This window comes from Pristiophorus japonicus, unplaced genomic scaffold (assembly GCF_044704955.1).
Source record: "Pristiophorus japonicus isolate sPriJap1 unplaced genomic scaffold, sPriJap1.hap1 HAP1_SCAFFOLD_190, whole genome shotgun sequence".
Lineage (NCBI taxonomy): Eukaryota > Metazoa > Chordata > Chondrichthyes > Pristiophoridae > Pristiophorus > Pristiophorus japonicus.
Genome location: NW_027251590.1, coordinates 857,654 through 879,780, shown reverse-complemented (window position 1 = coordinate 879,780; position 22,127 = coordinate 857,654). Strand labels below are relative to the sequence as shown.

At 48.3% G+C, this 22,127-nt stretch overlaps 1 protein-coding gene across 3 annotated transcripts in view; it reads left to right on the top strand.

Annotated features, from left to right (window-relative positions):
• LOC139243886 (zinc finger protein 135-like) overlaps nucleotides 1-22,127 on the top strand; it is a 53,670-nt gene that overhangs the window by 18,734 nt on the left and 12,809 nt on the right. Inside the window, exon 3 of one of the 3 annotated variants that reach the window (XR_011589744.1) lies at nucleotides 13,651-14,048. The exons of 1 other annotated variant lie outside the window; for it this stretch is intronic. The gene's annotated coding sequence lies outside the window, so the exon portion shown is untranslated. Of the gene's footprint in view, nucleotides 1-300; nucleotides 582-13,650; nucleotides 14,049-22,127 lie in introns of those variants that run through there. One more of the 3 variants, XR_011589743.1, reaches the window with a different exon arrangement.

The window sequence follows — 22,127 nt, the reverse complement described above, 5'->3', positions numbered from 1 at the left end:
TCATGTTCAGCTAGGGGGTTACTCATGGTCTCGTGAGGTTTTCCAGGCCCCCCCTTTATCTACTGTCCTTGGGTTCTGTGTGCGCATAGCCTTCTTATCTTAACACTGTTACAGGAGTACCATTGTTTAGCATTTTACCAGGACATCTTGTCTGGGGGTTTGCTGAATGTGCCTTTTTGTGTGTTCCTGTGTGAGGAAATGCTGTTATATCAGTTAACTAGGAATGTGGTCAAGTCGGCTAGCTAAGTTCCCCTAATGCTTTGCGGAATCTCTAGCAGCCATTTCATATGTACCTCGCAGGTGCCTTTGCCTTAGGAAACGCCCTTCAACAGTCCTGCTGTTAAATTATGGGGGCGATATTGACAATGCCATACCTCGCAAGGCTTCTGCATGATTGTGCTGCGGAGCAGAATATTGATTTGACATCATCACATGAGGAACCTCCGAGCACGTAGGATGATAGGCAGGAGGCCTTACCCACATCGGGTATATCGAGACAGGCGTTTATACCTGCACCTGAGTGATGCAGACTGTGTGAGAAGGCTGCGTTTCCACAAAGAAATTGTATCCGAGATCTGTGAGTTAATAAAAGCAGACCTGCACCCTCGAAGTCTCAGGAGGATTGCTTTGTGAGTTAAAGTAAAGGTTACAGCTGCACTTTCATTTTATGCATCTGGATCATTCCAGGCCACAGCTGGGGATGTGTGCACCATTTCTCAACATGCAACACATATCTGCATTTGGCAGGTGACTGCTGCACTATATGCCCAGAGGAATGATTACATAAAGTTCCCCATGACTGCCCAGGCAATGCGTGACAGGGCTGTGGTCTTCTCCAGGATTGCTGGCTTCCCAATGGTACAGGGCTGCATTGATTGTACCCACATCGCCTTGCGAGCACCTTTAGAGGATTCCGAGATGTACAGGAACAGAAAAGGCTTCCACTCCGCGAATGTGCAGGTCGTCTATGCCGACATGCATCGCATCATGACAGTTGATGCGAGATACCCTGGGAGCACCCATGATGCGTTCATCCTACGCGAGAACACTATTGGCCATGTTTCAGCAGCAGCCAGAAGGACAGAGTTGGCTGTTGGGGGACAAAGGGTACGGCCTCGCCACCTGGCTCATGATGCCCCTACGCATGACCCGGACAGAAGCTGACCGGGAATACAACATGTCGCACAATGCGACGTGCAACATAACGGAGAGGACCATTGGCATCTTGAAGCAGCGTTTCCGATGTTTGGACCATTCCGGAGGCTACTTGCAATACTCCCCTGAGATTGTCGCTCAGTTCACTGTTGTCTGCTGTATGCTGCACAATTTAGCCATCGTGAGGCAGCAGCAGCTGGTAGTAGAAGACCCACCTGAGGGGAGAGTGGCTGACGATGAGGAAGATGCAGATGACGAGGAAGCCATGCAACGACCTGAACCCGGAGCAGGACGGCGGAGGAGTGTGGGTGGGCCGTTGTGCCCCTTTAACGATTGCTCAAGCCTTGTACCAGCAGCTCATCCGAGAACGCTTTTCTGCCTGAAGGCCCAGCGGCAACTATTCCACATGGACCATGTTTACTGTTTGGACCTGTTCCGTAATGTTGTGTTGTGTTAATGGAACAAATAATGGAAATGATTCAGTTAGAATTTAAAATATATTTTATTCAAAAGTTTAATACTTGTCTGTACTTACCTTAACTTTAGTTAAAATATTTTTGTATCAAACTTTAAAGTTTTCAGTTAAGATCACTTATAAACTTTTAAACTTGTAAATTTACATCTCTCCTCCACCTTATTCCAAGTCCGCCTGCTGCGCTTGGTCTTGGTGACTCCACTCCTGCCCGCGGGCGGAGGTGCAGTGTTTCTTGGGTTGGTACCAAGCTTATTCTTTCGAACATCTCGATGGGGGGGGGGGCGTGGGCAGGCGGTAATGTGGAAGTCTCGGCTTGGGCCTCTTCGGAGGCTGGTCTGGGGATTGGAGTGGGAGTGGCAGTTGATTCCGTCAATGGCCGCGGGGTCTGAACATGTTCCCTTATTGCAGCAACTACCTCTGACATTCCCTCCCTCATGTGCCCCGACAGCATCTCAACTACCTGCAACATTCCCTCCCTCATGTTCACTAACAGTGTATCAGCTACCTGCGACATTCCTTCACGTGCCCGGACAGTGTTTCCATTTCTCGTGAGAGTGTTGTTACTTCTCCCGACAGTCTCGATACCTCGTCACCCACCCCACTGATGGTGTCCAGGAGTGATCGCGTAAGGTCAGTGCTCTCCGCACTCATTGCCATCATCTGAACAACATCTGTTAGATCTTGCATCTCAGCAGAGCGCTGTCGAGCTCTCCTTCCCCTCCTCACCCTGGGTGTGGCTCACTGCATCCCACTGGGACCTGCAGCCTCAGACGGTGGGGCCCTGGGTGTGCCTTGCTGCACCACACTGGGACCTGCAGCCTCAGACTGAGAGAAACCATGCAATGTCCCAACACTTGTACCACTCAGGAAAGGGGCTGGCACCTCAATGGACGGCACCAGCACTTCCTCCAGAGTGAGTACAACAGTGGGGGCTTCATCCTGCCCTCCCCCTCACCCCCATGCTCTTGGTCTGGAAGGTGGGATTGGAAGATGTTCTCCTCTTCAGGTTCGACAGTGTCGGAATCATCTTCTGCATCGGCTTCAGCCTCGTCAGGGTTGGCCTCAAGTTCTGCAAAATATAACCGAACAGACAAATGGTTAGCAGCGGAGGAGGTGCAGAGAGCCATGAGTGGGCTCACACAGCACAGGCAGCAGGCTCATTTGAAGGACCACGATGAATGATAGCACATTGCATCAACCGAACTGACGGAGACATCCCCATGAACTGAAGCATGGCTAGCCCACACAGTACTTAACTTTTAGCAAAGCCAGAATGTGGAATTTGCAGGACTCTCCCTCGAGTGTGGGCCCAGCTTGTGCAGTGGTGGTTGCTTTTCTGCAGGCAGGGCCCATCAAAGCAGCATCCAAGGGTGTCAGTGGCTGCAGATTTGCCGGGCCTCCTCCTGTTCAAGTTCTCTCTTGTGTGCCCCCTTCCTCTGCAAAGATGGAAATATAACTTTTTAGCGAGGGTGTCTTTCTGCTGGGTAGAACATATACAGATGGTCACATTTACAATTGCAACTCCAGTGAATAAATGAAAATATTACTTACACTAACTACTTGACCAGGGTCCTGCCGCTTCTTTTTGCACTGGCCTCCAGACCTCGGGGTGGTCACCATTGCACAGTGATCTTCTGCAAGTTGGTTCCAGCGTTTCTTCTTTTCTTTTGGTGAAACTTTTATGTGACCTCTGCTGGTGTCCAGTTCGTGCCCTCTGACCTCAATTACAGTAACCAGGGCCTCCACTTCCTCGTCAGAAATTCTTGGTCCTTGAGCCACATCGCATATTGCAGCTCCGATTGTTTTCCACTGAGAATTAAAGTTCTCACACACAACTGGCTCTTTAAAATGGTTGAATTCAGACCGGGAGGTGTACTGGGCATGCTTGGAGTCGTCGGGGCCAAAAGAAAATGGGTGTAACTCTTGAAATACACCAAAAAACGGCATTGGGGAAAATTGAGCTCTCTGGTCCTGTACTTGCAATGATGACTTTTGTAAATGATGAGGACAGGTTGCACAGACTAGGCTTGTATTCCCTTGAATCTAGAAGATGAAGAGGTGATCTAATTGAGGTGTTTAAATGATTAAAGGAGTTGATCGGGTGGATGGAGATAAAATATTTCCTCTGGTGGAGGAGTCCACAACAAGGGGACACAACCTTAAAATCAGAGCCAGGCCGTTCAGGACTAATGTCAGGAAGCACTTCCTCACACAAATGCTGATTGGCTGTTCTCTTGGCTTTAGAGTCTAGAACTAGGGATCATCGTCTCAGGATAAGGGGTCGGCCATTTAGGACTGAGATGAGAAATTCTGCACTGAGATTTGTGAACCTTTGGAATTCTCTGCTCCAGAGGGCTGTGGATGCTGACTCTGTTATATATGTGGACTTGTATTTACTCTGTACAACCACTAGAGGGCTCATCTCCTGGAGTCCCAAGGAATCTCATAATCCCTTGGGATTGCAGATATTTAAGGAGGCTTCACAGGTTGGAGAGGTACTCTGGAGACCTGCAATAAAGGACTACGGTCACACTTTACTTTGAGCTCACTGTGTTCAGTCTGATTCTTTCTCCATACACAACAGAGCCATTGAGTGTATTCAGGGCTGAGATAGAGAGCTGTTTGGACACTAAAGTGATCAAGGGATACGGGGAAAGTGGAGCTGAAGTACAAGATCAGCCGTGATCTCAATGAATGGCGGAGCAGGCTCGAGGGGCCGTATGATCTACTGCTCCTATTTCTTATGTTATTAAAGGGTAATGTAAATCGGGAACTCTGTTCCCCATAAAATTGAGGCTGGGGGCCAATTGAAAATCCCAAAACTGAGATTGATAAATTCCTCTTAGGCAAGGGTATTAAGGGCGATGGAACCAAGGCAGGTCGACGAAGTTAAAATACTGATCAGCCACGATCTAATTGAATGGCGGAACAGGCTCAAGGGGCTGAATGGCCTTTTCCTGTTCCTATGTTCCGACTTACAGTAAACAGCTTTTACAGGGGATTAGAAGGGGAGGATATGCAGACAGGATTAAACCTGGGTCCCTCCTGTTCCTATGACTCAGTCACACTGGAATGCCAGTGTGAGGCCTCAGGTGAGGACAGTGGAATAGCCTGTCGACACTCACTGTCGAGGTTCACACATGGAGATTGGGCACATGGGTCACATATTGGAGGGGAACCAGTGAGTGTGGAACTGAACCCAGCCAGAGTCAGCACCTTCAGGGGAGGAGAGGGAGGGGAACCAGTGAGTGTAGAACTGAACCCAGCCAGAGTCAGCACCTTCAGGGGAGGGGAACCAGTGAGTGTAGAACTGAACCCAGCCAGAGTCAGCACCTTCAGGGGAGGAGAGGGAGGGGAACCAGTGAGTGTAGAACTGAACCCAGCCAGAGTCAGCACCTTCAGGGGAGGGGAACCAGTGAGTGTAGAACTGAACCCAGCCAGAGTCAGCACCTTCAGGGGAGGAGAGGTGAACTGAACCCAGCCAGAATTGGTGGTGAAAACTGGGAGTGGAGGAGAAACAGTCGAGAGTTGTGTGATGGTTTGGATTTCAGCACAGGGAGGAGGGACAATGTGTGGGACACGGATTTAAAGCTTTAGGGGAACAAGAGAGGAAAGAATGTTCCATGGAAACTACATATGCCTGTTCTGAATTTCTGTCCTGTACTTAGTGATGAGTTTTGAAATCTCCTTTTCCAGGGTATTAGAAGGGGAGGATTTGCAAACAGGAAACTCAAAGCAAACATCACGTCACGATCTGACAGTCTCTCGACTCCTCAGGACCTGAATTTCATCGGCCTTTGAGTGTGGAAGGAGAAATGTTTGTCTGTTCTGTCTGTGGGAAAAGATTTCAAACATCAGTGTGACTGGAAAGCACCGAGACACACATACCCGAGTGAGTGTTCCAGTGCACTGCCTGTGGAAAGAGCTTTAACCAGTTACACAGCCTGAAAAAACATCACACCATTCACAGCGGGGAGAAACTGTAAACGTGTTGTGTGTGTGGACCAGGCTTCAACTGATCGTCCAAGCTGGAGAGACCAGGACACCCTCAACATGGAGAAACCGTGGGAATGTGGGGACTGTGGGAAGGGATTCAATTACCCGTCTGAGCTGGAAATTCATCATCGCAGTCACACCGGGGAGAGGCCGTTCACCTGCTCCGAGTGTGGGAAGGGATTCACTGGGTTATCCCACCTTGTAACTCACCAGCGAGTTCACACTGGGGAGAGACCGTTCACCTGCTCAGAGTGTGGGAAGGGATTCACTGGGTCATCCCACCTTGTATCTCACCAGCGAGTTCACACTGGGGAGAGGCCGTTCACTTGCTCTGAGTGTGGGAAGGGATTCACTCTAGCATGCACCCTGCTGAGACACCAGCGAGTTCACACTGGGGAGAGGCCATTCATCTGCTCAGCGTGTGGGAAGGGATTCACTCAGTCATCCACCTTAATGATACACCAGCGAGATCACACTGGGGAGAGACCGTTCACCTGCTCTGAGTGTGGGAAGCGATTCACTCGTTCATCGAACCTGCTGAAACACCAGCGAGTTCACACCGGGGAGAGGCCATTCACCTGCTCTAAGTGTGGGAAGGGATTCACGCAGTCATTCAACCTGCTGAGACACCAGCGAGTTCACAAGTGACTGCAGGGGTTGGAATCTGCTGTTATTGCTGCTGTTAATCACATCTCGACTGAACCATGTTCATTGTGACAGTTGGGGTTTGTTTCTGCTGATAACCCTATAACTGGGCTGGACTTCAATATTCTGGATATATTGCTGATTGTGTTCTCGGGGCTGCAGTGTCCATTTTAAGAAACGCTTTGTGTTATCTTTCCCCTTAATTCAGGGACTCTCATCAGAAATTAGTTTGCAATAAAATTATGAAATTTTACTTCAATCCTAAATTGATCTTTGGTACAAAATCTACAATTCAGTGTCCGAATGTTTCCACTGAATAAAATCTCCAATTAGAAAGTGCTGGTTAATCCTTGCTGACAATTCTTACTGACTTGCATCTTACACACAGTGGCCCCTCCATTATCCACCAGAAAGAAGGGGAATAGGAATTGGTGGGGAATCTGTGTCCTCAAATGTTGCCCCTCCGTCTGGTGCAGCAATCCCCTCGGCACGGGAATGGAGACATATTCAATCCAAATAACGGGCTGAGTTTAATGGTTCTGGGCCTGTGGGGTGGGTTTATATCAGACAGGAGGAGATTGGTGTCAGTGACTGTGGGGTGGGTTTATATCAGACAGGAGGAGATTGGTGTCAGTGACTGTGGGGTGGGTTTATATCAGACAGGAGGGGATTGGTGTCAGTGACTGTGGGGTGGGTTTATATCAGACAGGAGGGGATTGGTGTCAGTGACTGTGGGGTGGGTTTATATCAGACAGGAGGAGATTGGTGTCAGTGACTGTGGGGTGGGTTTATATCAGACAGGAGGGGATTGGTGTCTGACTGTGGGGTGGGTTTATATCAGACAGGAGGAGATTGGTGTCAGTGACTGTGGGGTGGGTTTATATCAGACAGGAGGGGATTGGTGTCAGTGACTGTGGGGTGGGTTTATATCAGACAGGAGGAGATTGGTGTCAGTGACTGTGGGGTGGGTTTATATCAGACAGGAGGGGATTGGTGTCAGTGACTGTGGGGTGAGTTTATATCAGACAGGAGGAGATTGGTGTCAGTGACTGTGGGGTGGGTTTATATCAGACAGGAGGGGATTGGTGTCAGTGACTGTGGGGTGGGTTTATATCAGACAGGAGGGGATTGGTGTCAGTGACTGTGGGGTGGGTTTATATCACCCCATCAGTTCTCCCACAGGATTCCTGTTGTAAAGGGCCAGCGAGCGACATGGCAGCAGCATAGTTATAGATTTAATGGGGGGATATTTTAAAGCTGGGTGTCCCATGTTTTGCTCTCGTGGGCAGCGCAGTTTGTACCTTGAGGCCTTGAGTGTCGCGGAGGTTTCAATCCGCTCTCGATGGTTCTGTTGTATCTCTACTCCTGCTGATGGTCTTTCAGGCCAGGACCGCGCTGATTTCCGGGCGGGCCACCGCACGTTGCTCCCTCTGGTGCCCCCGGCCTGCTGATGGTCTTGCGGGCCGGGGCCATTAGAAGGAGCAACCCAAATTTGATGATGTCCAAATCCAGGTCGCTGATTGGAGTTCAGGCAGGCAGGTACAGCAGGGGCGGTGAGGTCGGGGCGAAGGAGCGGCGAGAGTTCGTAGTGGGGGCGTGGTCGGGGCCCAGAGCCAGCACTGGCCAGCCCACACTGTGATATGTGTGCGCGCTAGGTCAGTGCAGCAGAGCTGGTCTCCAGTCGTCTTGGTTAATCCTTGTCACTGGACCAAGACCGAGCTCGGTCAAGCCCGTGTGGTGGCTGGTGTGTAACGGCCACCACACACAGGCATCTTCCACCCTTCCGCATGTGGTTCGGTATCTGGAATATTAGGTCCTTCATTAAACCACCTGTGAACTCATCCCTTTTTGATGTAGAAGCAAGTCATCCTCGTTTCGAGGGACTGCCTATGATGATGATGGTTTATATCAGACAGGAGGAGATTGGTGTCAGTGACTGTGATTGGTTTATATCAGACAGGAGGAGATTGGTGTCAGTGACTGTGATTGGTTTATATCAGACAGGAGGAGATTGGTGTCAGTGACTGGGATTGGTTTATATCAGACAGGAGGAGATTGATGTCAGTGACTGGGATTGGTTTATATCAGACAGGAGGAGATTGGTGTCAGTGACTGTGATTGGTTTATATCAGACAGGAGGAGATTGGTGTCAGTGACTGTGATTGGTTTATATCAGACAGGAGGAGATTGGTGTCAGTGACTGTGATTGGTTTATATCAGACAGGAGGAGATTGGTGTCAGTGACTGTGATTGGTTTATATCAGACAGGAGGAGATTGGTGTCAGTGACTGTGATTGGTTTATATCAGACAGGAGGAGATTGGTGTCAGTGACTGTGATTGGTTTATATCAGACAGGAGGAGATTGGTGTCAGTGACTGGGATTGGTGAATATTGGATTCAAGATGACTCCTGGGTTGACAGCTCCTTACTGAGCTCTCTTCTCCAGCGGTATCCTTGGCCATCCTTTGCCCTTTCTTCCCCCAATGTCCTTTCTCTCGTTGCTAAAGATACCCTGGCTCTGATGGTGAAGGCATTTCAGGCCAAACTACAGGTTTAAAGGTGTCCCTGCTGAGTGCGCTGCCCATCCCCCGACCCTGTGTGTCTTTGTTCTCACTGAGCCCGTTCACCTGCCGGAACTCTGCTGAAACTTGTTTCCATCAGCTGGATTCCTCGGCCACAGGACTCCGCTGCTCTACTGAGCACACTGTGTGACTCAGCCGCTGTGTCTCTGCTCTGCTATTCAGTCGCTTCAGTGTCTTCAGCTGCTGAATTCATTTCTCAAATTGGTTTGCGATCTGGGCTTCAGTGGACATCTAGACTACGACCTTACAAAGGCCTTCGATACTGTCAACCGCGAGGGTCTATGGAGCGTCCTCCTCCGTTTCAGATGCCCCCAAAAGTACATCACCATACTCCACCTGCTCCACGACAATATGCAAGCCGTGATCCTTACCAATGGATCCATCACAGACCCAATTCATGTCCGGACCGGGGTCAAGCAGGGCTGCATCATCGCCCCAGCCCTTTTCCTCCCTGCCATGCTCCACCTCACAGTTGATAAGCTCCCTGCTGGAGTGGAACTAAACTACAGAACCAGTGGGAAGCTGTTCAACCTTCGCCGTCTCCAGGCCAGGTCCAAGACCACCCCAACCTCTGTCGTCAGCTGCAGTACGTGGAAGACGCCTGCGTCTGTGCACACACACAGGCTGAATTCCAGGACATAGTCGACGTATTTACCGAGGCGTATGAAAGCATTGGCCTTAGGCTAAACATTAGTAAGATAAAGGTCCTCCACAAGCTTGTCCTCGCCGCACAGCACTGCCCCCCAAACATCAAGATCCACGGTGCAGCCCTGGACATCGTGGACCACTTCCCCTATCTCGGGAGCCTCCTCTCAACAAGAGCAGGCACTGATGATGAGATCATCACCGCCTCCATTGCGCCAGTGCAGCCTTTGGCCGCCTGAGGAAAAAAAGTGTTTGAAGATCAGTCCCTCAAATCTGCCACCAAGCTCATGGTCAACAGGGCTGTAGTAATACCCGTCCTCCCGTATGCCTGAGAGACATGGACCATGTACAGTAGACACCTCAAGTCGCTGGAGAAATACCACCAACGATGTCTCCGCAAGATCCTGCAAATCCCCTGGGAGGACAGACGCACCAACATTAGCGTCCTCTTCCAGGCCAACATCCCCAGCATTGAAGCACTGGCCACACTTGATCAGCTTCGCTGGGCAGGCCACATAGTTCGCATGCCAGACACGAGACTCCCAAAGCAAGCGCTGTACTCAGAACTCGTCCACGGCAAGCGAACCAGAGGAGGGCAGAGGAAACGTTACAAGGATACCCTCAAAGCCTCCCTGATAAAGTGCGACATCCCCACCGACACCTGGGAGTCCCTGGCCATAGACCGCCCTAAGTGGAGGAAGTGCATTCGGGAGGGCGCTGAGTTCCTCGAGTATCGTCGCCGAGAGCATACAGAAATCAAGCGCAGGCAGCGGAAGGAGCGTGCGGCAAACCTGTCCCACCCATCCTTTCCTTCAACCACTGTCTGTCCCACCTGTGACAGAGAGTGTGGTTCTCGTATTGGACTGTTCAGCCACCTAAGAACTCATGCTAAGAGTGGAAGCAAGTCTTCCTCGATCCCGAGTGACTGCCTGTGATGTTGATGAGACTACGTTTCTGCTTTGTCTATCTCTGCTGTTTAAAAAAAAAGTTTAAACTAATTGAAACTGCGGCCGTGTGTGCTGAACTGGTTCCTGTGGTTTTTCAGCGCTGTTGGCCTGTAGCTAACACCTGCTGTGTCATTTGCTGTCCGTCCGGTGACTCGTTCCACCGGTTTCCAGCTTTGCTGCTCGCTGGCTTGTGGTTTTACTTTGATCTACGGTGACTTCCAACTTGGGTCTGTTTCACCATCAGCTTCCTTTACCGCCACTGACTCTCATTCCTGCGGCAACTCACTCCTCGAACTCTCTGCCCCTCAAATAGCCTCTGGACTTCCCTCGCCTGCTGCGCCCGTCTCTGAATTTGGACAGCGGTTCGTCGATGCTCCGCGCCGGCCCCATCCTGCTTCCACCGGCTTTGTCCCTCCATGGGACCTCGCACTTTGACCCTGGTCTCCTGACTATTGTTGTGTGTGGAAAGTGATTCAGTCTCATCCCACCAACTGACATTCGAGGAGTTAGATAACAGACTTTCTCCTGTGAATATAGAGCTGGTTTATTGGGCCGTGATGTGTTTATTTATTCATCTTGTTGACTCTAAATCTTTGATAATTATTTGATGTGATCAGTTTACATGGACATATTTTTAAAAATAAATTTGCTGAGTGGATTCAAATTTAAATTAAAACCAGGCATGATGCTCCATTCACACATCGAAGGTGAGAGAGATACTGTGGGACACACGCTAAGTCCAGTATCTGAAAGTGATTAACAGACTAGGTTTTGTGTTTAGCGATCCCAGGCATGTTACCAACACCTTGCCTGATCCCAAGACTAGGAGAGGCATTCAGGAAGGTATGGCGAACTGGGACTTGTCCCTGAAAGTAACCAAAGGTCTGAGAACTGAAATAATCCAGAGTTAGAAAGGAGAAAAGGCCCAAAATGGTGCAGTCAGTAACAGGACATCAATTAGTCTCTCATTTTGGAGACATTTAATATCAAAATATTAAACTCCAGCTCAGTTATAGGGGTTATTAACATCAGCAGAAACAAACCCCAACCGACAGAACAAACACGGTTCAGTCGGGATGTGATTAACAGCAGCAATAACAGGAGAATCCAACCCCTGCAGTCACTTGTGAACTCGCTGGTGTGTCATCAGGGTAGATGACTGAGTGAATCCCTTCCCACATACAGAGCAGGTGAACGGCCTCTCCCTGGTGTGACTGTGACAATGCATTTCCAGTTTACAGGGTTGGGTTCAGTTCTGCACCCGCTGTGCGCAGAGTGAGAATAAAATCAATCAGCTGCTGATTTTCTCTGCTCAACACTGGTTCTATTGTGCTGGCCCAATAGGGTGAGTCTGTGCTGGCCCAACAGGGTAGGCCCGGGCTGGCCCAATAGACTGAGCCCGGGGCTGGCCCAATAAGGTGAGCCTGGGCTGGTCCAATAGGGTGATGTGATGACCAGAACTGTGCAAGTATTCTAGCTGTGTCCTATCTCGTGTTTTACACAGTTCCAGCATAACCTCCAGAGGGAGGTGGGAGTCTGAAACTTACTGCCTGAAAGAGTAGTAGAGACAGAAACCCTCATCACATTTACAAAAGTACTTGGATATGCACTGGAAGTGCCGTAACCTACAGGGCTACGGACCAAGAGCTGGAAAGTGGGATAAGGCTGGATAGCTCTTTTTTGGCTGTACACTCACGATGGGCCGAATGGCCTCCTTCTGTGTTGTAAACTGCTATATTCCATGGCACCAATCACCTGTCTGATATAAACCCACCCCACAGTCAGTGACACCAATCTCCTCCTGTCTGATATAAACCCACCCCACAGTCACTGACACCAATCCCCTCCTGTCTGATATAAACCCACCCCACAGTCACTGACACCAATCCCCTCCTGTCTGATATAAACCCACCCCACAGTCACTGACACCAATCCCCTCCTGTCTGATATAAACTAACCCCACAGTCACTGACACCAATCCCCTCCTGTCTGATATAAACCCACCCCACAGTCACTGACACCAATCTTCTCCTGTCTGATATAAACCCACCCCACAGTCACTGACACCAATTTCCTCCTGTCTGATATAAACTAACCATCATCATCATAGGCAGTCCCTCGGAGTTGAGGATGACTTGCTTCCACATTACAAATGAGGTCTCAGATGTCTATTAAGTCCAATGCGGGAGCTACAGTCTCTGTCGCAGGTTGGACAGACGGTGGTTGAAAGTACGTTGGTTGAATTGCCGCTTTGTTGAAGTGCTTGGGTTGTCGTGCGCTCCTTCCGCCGTATACGCTTTGTCTCCGCTTGCTCCAAGTGAAGAGATTCGAATTGTTCAACGCCCTCATGGATTATTCGCTTCCATTTTCAGCGATCTTGTGCCAGGGATTCCCAGGTGTCGGTGGGGATGTTGAACAACATCAAGGAGGCCTTGATGGTGTCCTTGAAACGTTTCCTCTGCCCTCCTGGGGCTCGCTTGCCATGTCGAAGCTCCAAGTAGAGTGCTTGCTTTGGGAGTCTCGTATCGGGTATCTGGACAATGTGTCCTGTCCATCGTAGCTGATCGAGCGTGGTCAATGCTTCAATGCTGAGGCTGTTGGTCTGCGTGAGAACAGATGTTGGTGCGTCTATCCTGCCAATGGATTTGCAGGATCTTCCGGAGGTAGCGTTGATGGTGCTTCTCCAGTGCTTCGATGTGTGTGCTGTACATAGTCCGTGTCTGAGAAGCATGTATGAGGACAGGTATCACTACTACTAAAGACCATCAGCTTTGTGCCGATTTTAAGGTTCTGGTCTGCAAACACTCTATTCCTTAGGTGACCAAAGTCTGCGCTGGCACACTGAAGGTGGTAGATCTCGTCATCGATATCTGCCCTTGTTGACAGTAGGCTCCCGAGGTATGAAAAATGGTCCACATTGTCCAAGGCCTCATCATGGATTTTGATAATCGGGGGGGGGTCGGGGGGCAGTGCTGTGTGGTGGGGGCAGGTTGATAGAGCACCTTTGTTTTACGGATGTTTAGTGTAAGACCTATGCTCTCAGACACTACGGTGAACGTGTTGATGATGGTTTGGAGTTCGTCCTCTGAGTGAGCACAGACACAAGCATCATCTGCATATTGTAATTCGGTGACAGAGGATGGCAGAACCTTGGATCTGGTCTGAAGGTGATGGAGGTTGAACAGTTTCCCGTTTGTTCTATAGATTATCTCCACTCCAGCGGGAAGCTTACTGAGGGTGAGATGTAGCATTGCAGCAAGGAAGATGGAGAAGAGCGTTGGTGCAATGACACAGCCTTGCTTTTCCCCGATCCGTACATGAACTGGGTCTGTGGTGGATCCATTGGTCAGGATCACAGCTTGTATGTTATCATGAAGCAAGCCGAGGATGGTGACAAATTTTTGAGAACAGCGAATTTGAAGAGTGCACGCCATAATCCCTCACGGTTAACAATATCAAAGGCCTTGGTCAGGTCGAAGAAGGTTGAACCAACCCCACAGTCACTGACACCAATCTCCTCCCATGTGATATAAATCAACCCTTGTCACTGACAGCAAGTGCACTGGGAAAATATGTTAAAGGGTAAGACTGTAGAAACTCAGTGGCAAACATTTAAGGAGATATTTCATAACTCAGCAAAGATTTATTCAAGTGAGAAATAAAGATGTTAAGAGAAGGATGAACCATCCCTCGCTAACTAAGGAAGTAAAGGATGGTATCAAATTGGCAAAAAAAGCATACAATGTTGCAAAGGACAGTGGAAGGCCAGAGGATTGGGACATTTTTAGAAACCAGCAAAGGACGACAAAAAAAATAATAAAGACAGAGAAGATAGCATGTGAGAGCAAACTAGCAAGAAATATAAAAACAGGCAGTAAGAGCTTCTACTGGTATATAAAAAGGAAATGAGCAGCTAAAGGAAACGTTGGTCCCTTAGAGGATGAGACTGGAGAATTAATAATGGGAAACATGGAAATGGCAGAGACTTTGAACAAATATTTTGTATCTGTCTTCACAGTAGAGGACACTAAAAATATCCCAATAGTTGATAATCAAGGAGCTATTGCACGGGGTGCAGGGGGACCTTAAAACAGTCACTATCACTAGAGATAAGGTACTAAGCAAACTAATGGGACTAAAGGTGGACATGCATCCTAGGGTCTTAAAATAAGTGGCTGCAGATAGTTGTAATCTACCGGAGAGGTCCCAACGGACTGGAAAACCGCAAATGTAACACCCCTATTTAAGAAAAGAGGGAGACAGAAAGCAGGAAACTATAGACCAGTGAGCCTACCATCTGTCATTGGGAAAATACTGGAGTGCATCATTCAGGAAGTAGTAGCAGGACATTTAGAAAATCATATTGCAGTCATGGTTTTATGAAAGGGAAATCATGTTTGACAAATTTGCTGGAGCTGTTTGAGAATGCAACAAGCAGAGTGGATAAAGGAGAACCAGTTAATGTCGTATATTTGGATTTCCAGAAAGCATTCGATAAGGTACCACACAAAAGGTTACTGCACAAGCTAAGAGCTCAGTGTTGGAGGTGATATATCAGGATGGATAGAGGATTGGCTAACTAACAGAAAACAGAGAGTTGGGATAAATGGCTCCTTTTCAGGTTGGCAAACTGTAACTAGTGGGGTGCCACAGGGATCAGTGCAATTTGCAATTTATATTAATGAGTTGTTTGAAGGGACCGAGTGTAACGCAGCCAAATTTGCTGATGATACAAAGATAGGTGGGAAAGCAAGTTGTGAGGAGGACGCAAAGAATCTACAAAGTGATAGAGATAGGCTCAGTGAGTGGGCTAAAATCTGGCAGATGGACTATAATGTGGTAAAATGTCAGGTTATATCGTTTGGTAGGAAAAATAAAAAAGCAAATTATTATTAAAATGGGGACCATTACAAAATGCTGCAGTACAGAGGGATCTGGGGGTTCTTGTACATGAAACACAAAAAGTTAGCATGCAGGTACAGCAAGTAATCAGGAAGGTAAATGGAATGCTGGCCTTTATTGCAAGGGGGATGGAGTATAAAAGTAGGGAAGTCCTGCTACAACTGTACGGGCCGTTGGTAAGACCACACCTGGAGTACTGCGCACAGTTTTGGTCTGGACTTGTCTCCATTCCCGTGCCGAGGGGATTGCAACACCAGACGGGAGGGACAACATTTGGGGACACAGATTCCCCACCAATTCCCATTCCCCTTCTTTCTGGTGGATAATGGAGGGGCCACTGTGTGTAATGTGCAAGTCAGTAAGAATTGTCAGCAAGCTCTTTCTAATTGGAGATTTTATTCAGTGGAAATTTTGACACTATTGTAGATTTTGTGCCAAAGATCAATTTAGGATTAAAGTGAAAGTTCAAAATTTATTGCAAGCTGAATTTCTGTTGAGAGTCGCTGAATTAAGGGGAAAGATAACACACAGCGTTTCTTAAATGGACACTGCAGCCCCGAGAACACCATCAGCAATATATCCAGAATATTAAAGTCCAGCCCAGTTATAGGGTTATTATCAGCAGAAACAAACCCCAACTGTCAGAATGAACATGGTTCAGTCGGGATGTGATTAACAGCAGCAATAACAGCAGATTCCAACCCCTGCAGTCACTTGTGAACTCGCTGGTGTCTCAGCAGGTGAGATGACCGAGTGAATCCCTTCCCACACACGGAGCAGGTGAATGGCCTCTTCCCCAGTGTGACTGCGTCGATGAATTTCCAGCTCAGACGATGATCTGAATATCTTCCCACAGTCCCCACATTTCCACGGTTTCTCCGTGGTGCGGGTATCCTTGTGTCTCTCCAGGTTGGACGATCAGTTGAAGCCTCGCCCACACACACAACACGTTTACAGACTCTCCCCGCTGTGAATGGTGCGATGTTTTTCAGGCTGTGTAACTGGTTAAAGCTCTTTCCACAGGCAGTGCACTGGAACACTGTCACTCGGGTGTGTGTGTCTCGGTGCCTTTCCAGTCACACTGATATTTGAAATCTTTTCCCACAGACAGAACAGACAAACATTTCTCCTTCCACTTTCAAAGGCCGATGATATTCAGGTCCTGATGAATCGATTGACTCCGTCAGATCTTGACGCGATGCTTGGTTTGTGTTTCCTGTCTGAAAATCTCCCCTTCTAATACGCTGTAAAAGGAGATAACAAAACTCATCACTGTCAGTACAAGACAGAAATTCAGAATAGACAAATCTAGTTTCCATGGAACATTCTTTCCTCTCTTGTTCTTCCAAAGCTGTCAATCCCTGTCCCACACATTGTCCCTCCTGCTGTGCTGAAATCCAAACCCATCACACATTTCTAGACTATTTCTTCATCACTCCCAGTTTTCACCACCAAATCTGGCTGGGTTCAGTTCTACACTCACTAGTTCCCGCTCTCATCCTCTGATCGTGTTGACTCTGGTTGGGTTCAGTTCCACACTCACTGGTCCCCCTCCCTCTCCTCCCCTGATGGTGCTGACTCTGGCGTGGTTCAGTTCTGCACTCATTGGTGTCCTTCCCTCTCCTAAACGAGCAGACTCTGGCTGGGTTCAGATATAGACTCTCTGGTTCCCCTCCCTCTCCTCCCCTGATGGTGTAGACTCTGGCTGGGTTCAGTTCTACACTCACTGGTTTCCTCTCCCTCTCTTCCTCTTAAGTGCTGGCTATCTTAGATCTGGTCCTGTGTAATGGGACAGGATTAATAAACAATCTCCTAGTAAAGGATCCCCTTAGAATGAGTGATCATAGCATGGTTCAATTTCAAATTCAGATGGAAGACGAGAAAGTTGGATCTCACACCAGCGTACTAAGCTTAAATAAAGGAGACTACATTGGTGTGAGGGCAAAGTAGGATAACGTGGACTGGGAAAATAGATTAAAATGTAGGACGGTTGATGAACAATGGCGTACATTTAAGGAAATATTTCACAACTCTCAAGAAAAATATATTCCAGTGAGGAGGAAAGGGTGTTAAAGAAAAGATGGCCATCTGTGGGTAACTAAAGAAATAAAGGATGGTATCCAATTAAAAACAAGGGCATACAATGTGGCCAAAACTACTGGGAGAACAGAAGATTGGGAAGCTTTTAGACACCAGCAAAGAATGACTAAAAAGTGATTAAGAAAGGGAAGATAGGCTATGAAAGTAAACTAGCACGAAATATAAAAACAGATAGCAAAAGTTTCTACAGGTATACAAGAAGGAAAAGAGTGACTAAAGTAAATGTTGGTCCCTTAGAGGACGAGACCGGGGAATTAGTAATGGGGAACATGGAGATGGAAGAAACTCTGAACAAATATTTTGTATCAGTCTTTACGTAGAGGACACTAAAAATATCCCAACAGTGAATAGTCAAGGGGCTATGGGGGGGAGGAACTTAACACAATCACAATCACTAAGGAGGTGGTACTCAATGGAACTAAAGGAGGATAAATCCCCTGGACCTGATGGCTTGTATCTTAAGAGAAGTAGCGGTAGGGATAGTGGATGCATTGGGTGTAATTTATCAAAATTCCCTGGATTCTGAGGAGATCCAGCAGATTGGAAAACTGCAAATGTAATGTCCCTAATTAAAAAAGAAGGCAGACAAAAATCAGGAAACTATAGACAAGTTAGCCTAACATCTGTGGTTGGGAAAATGTTGGAGTCCATTATTAAAGAAGCATTGACAAATTTGCTAGAATTCTTTGAGGATGTAATGAACAGGGTGGATAAAGGGGAACCAGTGGATGTGGTGTATTTGGACTTCCAGAAAGCATTTGACAAGGTGCCACATAAAAGGTTACTGCACAAGATAAAAGTTCACGGGGTTGGGGTAATATATTAGCATGGATAGAGGATTGGCTAACTAATAGAAAACAGAGTTGGGATAAATGGTTCATTCTTGGTTTGGCAATCAGTAACAAGTGGGATGCCGCAGGGATCAGTGCTGGGACCCCAACTATTTACAATCTATATTAACGACTTGGAGGCAAGGACCAAGTGTAATGTAGCCAAATTTGCTGACACTACAAAGACGCGAGGAAAAGTAATGTGTGAGGAAGACACAAAAAATCTGCAAAAGCACATAGACAGGCTAAGTGAGTGGGCAAAAATTTGGCAGCTGGAGTATAATGTTGGAAGATGTGAGGTCATGCACTTTGGCAGGAAAAAATCAAGAGCAAGTTATTATTTAAATGGAGAAAAATTGCAAAGTGCTGCAGTACAGCGAGACCTGGGGGTACTTGTGCATGAAACACAAAAGGTTAGTATGCAAGTACAGGAAGTGATCATGAAGGCCAATGGAATCTTGGCCTTTATTGCAAAGGGGATGGCGTATAAAAGCAGGGAAATCTTGCTACAGTTATACAGGTGAGGCCACACCTGGAATACTGCATGCAGTTTTAGTTTCCATATTTACGAAAGGATATACTTGCTTTGGGGGTAGTTTGAAGAAGGTTCACTAGGTTGATTTCGGAGATGAGGGAATTGACTTGTGAGGATAGGTTGAGTAGGTTGGGCCTCTATTCATTAGAATTCAGAAGAATGAGAGGTGATCTTATTGAAACATATAAGATTATAAGGGAGCTTGACAAGGTGGATGCAGAGAGAATGTTTCCACTGATAGGGGAAACTAGAACGAGGGGGCATAATCTTAGAATAAGGGGCCGCCCATTTAAAACTGAGCTGAGGAGGAATTTCTTCTCTCAGAGGGTTGTAAATCTGTAGAATTCGCTGCCTCAGAGAGCTGTGGAATCTGGGTCATTGAATACATTTAAGACTGAGATAAACAGTTTCTTAACCGATAAGTGATTAAGGGAGTTTATGGGGAGCGGGTAGGGAAGTGGACCTCAGTCCATGATCGGATCAGCCATGATTGTATTAAATGGCAGAGCAGGCTCGAGGGGCTGTATGGGCAACTCCTGCTCCTATTTCTTATGTTCTTATGTTCAGCCTCAACTGGAGTCCAATTCTGGGCACCACATTTTAGGAAGGATGTGAAGGCCTTAGAGAGGCTGCAGAAAAGACTTACAAGAATGATTTCAGGGATGAGGGGCTTCAGTTACGTGGATAGACTGGAAAAGCTGGGGTTGTTCTCCTTGGAGCAGAGAAGGTTGAGAGGAGAATTGATAGAGGTGTTCACAATCATGAGGGGTCTGGACAGAGTAGATAGAGAGAAACTGTTCCCATTGGCCGAAGGGTGGAGAACCAGAGGACACAGAGTTAAGTTGATTGGCAAAGGAACCAAAGGCAACGTAAGAAAAAACTTTTTTACGCAGCGAGTGGTTAGGATGTGGAATGTACGGCCTGAAAGGGTGGTTGAGGCAGACTCAATTGTGGTGTTGAGAAGGGAGTGGGATCAGGGTGTGAAGGAGAGACAATTGTGGTGTTGAGAAGGAGTGGGATCAGGGTGTGAAGGAGAGACAATTGTGGTGTTGAGAGGGAGTGGGATCAGGGTGTGAAGGAGAGACAATTGTGGTGTTGAGAGGGAGTGGGATCAGGGAGTGAAGGAGAGACAATTGTGGTGTTGAGAGGGAGTGGGATCAGGGTGTGAAGGAGAGACAATTGTGGTGTTGAGAGGGAGTGGGATCAGGGAGTGAAGGAGAGACAATTGTGGTGTTGAGAGGGAGTGGGATCAGGGAGTGAAGGAGAGACAATTGTGGTGTTGAGAGGGAGTGGGATCAGGGAGTGAAGGAGAGACAATTGTGGTGTTGAGAGGGAGTGGGATCAGGGAGTGAAGGAGAGACAATTGTGGTGTTGAGAGGGAGTGGGATCAGGGTGTGAAGGAGAGACAATTGTGGTGTTGAGAGGGAGTGGGATCAGGGTGTGAAGGAGGGACAATTGTGGTGTTGAGGGAGTGGGATCAGGGAGTGAAGGAGAGACAATTGTGGTGTTGAGAGGGAGTGGGATCAGGGAGTGAAGGAGAGACAATTGTGGTGTTGAGAGGGAGTGGGATCAGGGAGTGAAGGAGAGACAATTGTGGTGTTGAGGGAGTGGGATCAGGGTGTGAAGGAGAGACACTTGTGGTGTTGAGAGGGAGTGGGATCAGGGTGTGAAGGAGAGACAATTGTGGTGTTGAGGGGGAGTGGGATCAGGGAGTGAAGGAGAGACAATTGTGGTGTTGAGAGGGAGTGGGATCAGGGTGTGAAGGAGAGACAATTGTGGTGTTGAGAGGGAGTGGGATCAGGGAGTGAAGGAGAGACAATTGTGGTGTTGAGAGGGAGTGGGATCAGGGAGTGAAGGAGAGACAATTGTGGTGTTGAGAGGGAGTGGGATCAGGGAGTGAAGGAGAGACAATTGTGTTGAGAGGGAGTGGGATCAGGGAGTGAAGGAGAGACAATTGTGGTGTTGAGAGGGAGTGGGATCAGGGTGTGAAGGAGGGACAATTGTGGTGTTGAGGGAGTGGGATCAGGGAGTGAAGGAGAGACAATTGTGGTGTTGAGAAGGAGTGGGATCAGGGAGTGAAGGAGAGACAATTGTGGTGTTGAGAGGGAGTGGGATCAGGGAGTGAAGGAGAGACAATTGTGGTGTTGAGAGTGAGTGGGATCAGGGTGTGAAGGAGAGACAATTGTGGTGTTGAGAGGGAGTGGGATCAGGGTGTGAAGGAGGGACAATTGTGGTGTTGAGAGGGAGTGGGATCAGGGAGTGAAGGAGAGACAATTGTGGTGTTGAGGGAGTGGGATCAGGGAGTGAAGGAGAGATATTGCGGGGACTGGGACTCCCTGAGATGCTCTGGCAGGGAGCCGGCACGGGCCGAGCGGCCTCCCTCTGTGACGTCACCACTCTGTGACGTCACCATTCTCGGAAGCTGTGCCTGAGTCCCGCCCCTCGGGCCCCCCGATTGGTTGGAGCCCCGCCCGCTGTTTCGCTCGGAGCTCATGTCAATCACTGCCGTGGAGTTGATCACGTGGCTGAGTTCGGTTCCCTGCAGGAGACCCCGTGCTGCGGCCGCTCGGTGCCGGGCCCGCTCCGGTTTGTATTTTATTTTTGTTTATCTCTCCGCTCGCGCTTCACTCCGCTATTTATATAAAAAAAAAACCCGCATAAAACGCACTTTCCGCTGGTGATCCGGGTTCTGAAGCGGGGTGTGAGCTGAGCATTCGGGCTGTGTGCCACAACTCAGCGCGGCGGCCGGAGCGCTTTCTGGGGCGCGAGGGCTTGTGGGTATTGCAGCCGCCATTACTGTTAGTCCAACCTTTGCAGCAGCTGGGGCCTGAAAATCAGCTTCACTGGCGCTGGACTGGGACAACATTGAGACAACATTTTTAAGTTTCTGATGCTGGGTCGTTTGGGAATTTCCGCCCCCAAATTAATATTTTTTATGAAAATAGAGCAACTTTTGAGAAAGCAACATTATATTGGGTGGGAGGGTAGAAAATGTCATGGGTGTATGGAGACATGATTCAGTTGGTGGGTCCCACAGGCAAATATGGGAATGTGTTTTTCTTTTTTCCCCATCTCCTCCCCTCCTATGTCTATGCCATGGCTCAGTGGATAGCTCTCGTCCCTTTGAGTCAGAAGGTTGTGGGTTGAAGTCACACTCCAGAGACTTGAACACAAAATCTAGGCTGACACTGCAGCGCAGTGCTGAGGGAGTGCCACTCTGTCAGAGGTGCCGTCTTTTAGATGAGACGTTAAACCGAGGTCGTGTCTGCTCTCAGGTAGCTGTAAAAGATACTGTGACACAATTTTGAAGAAGA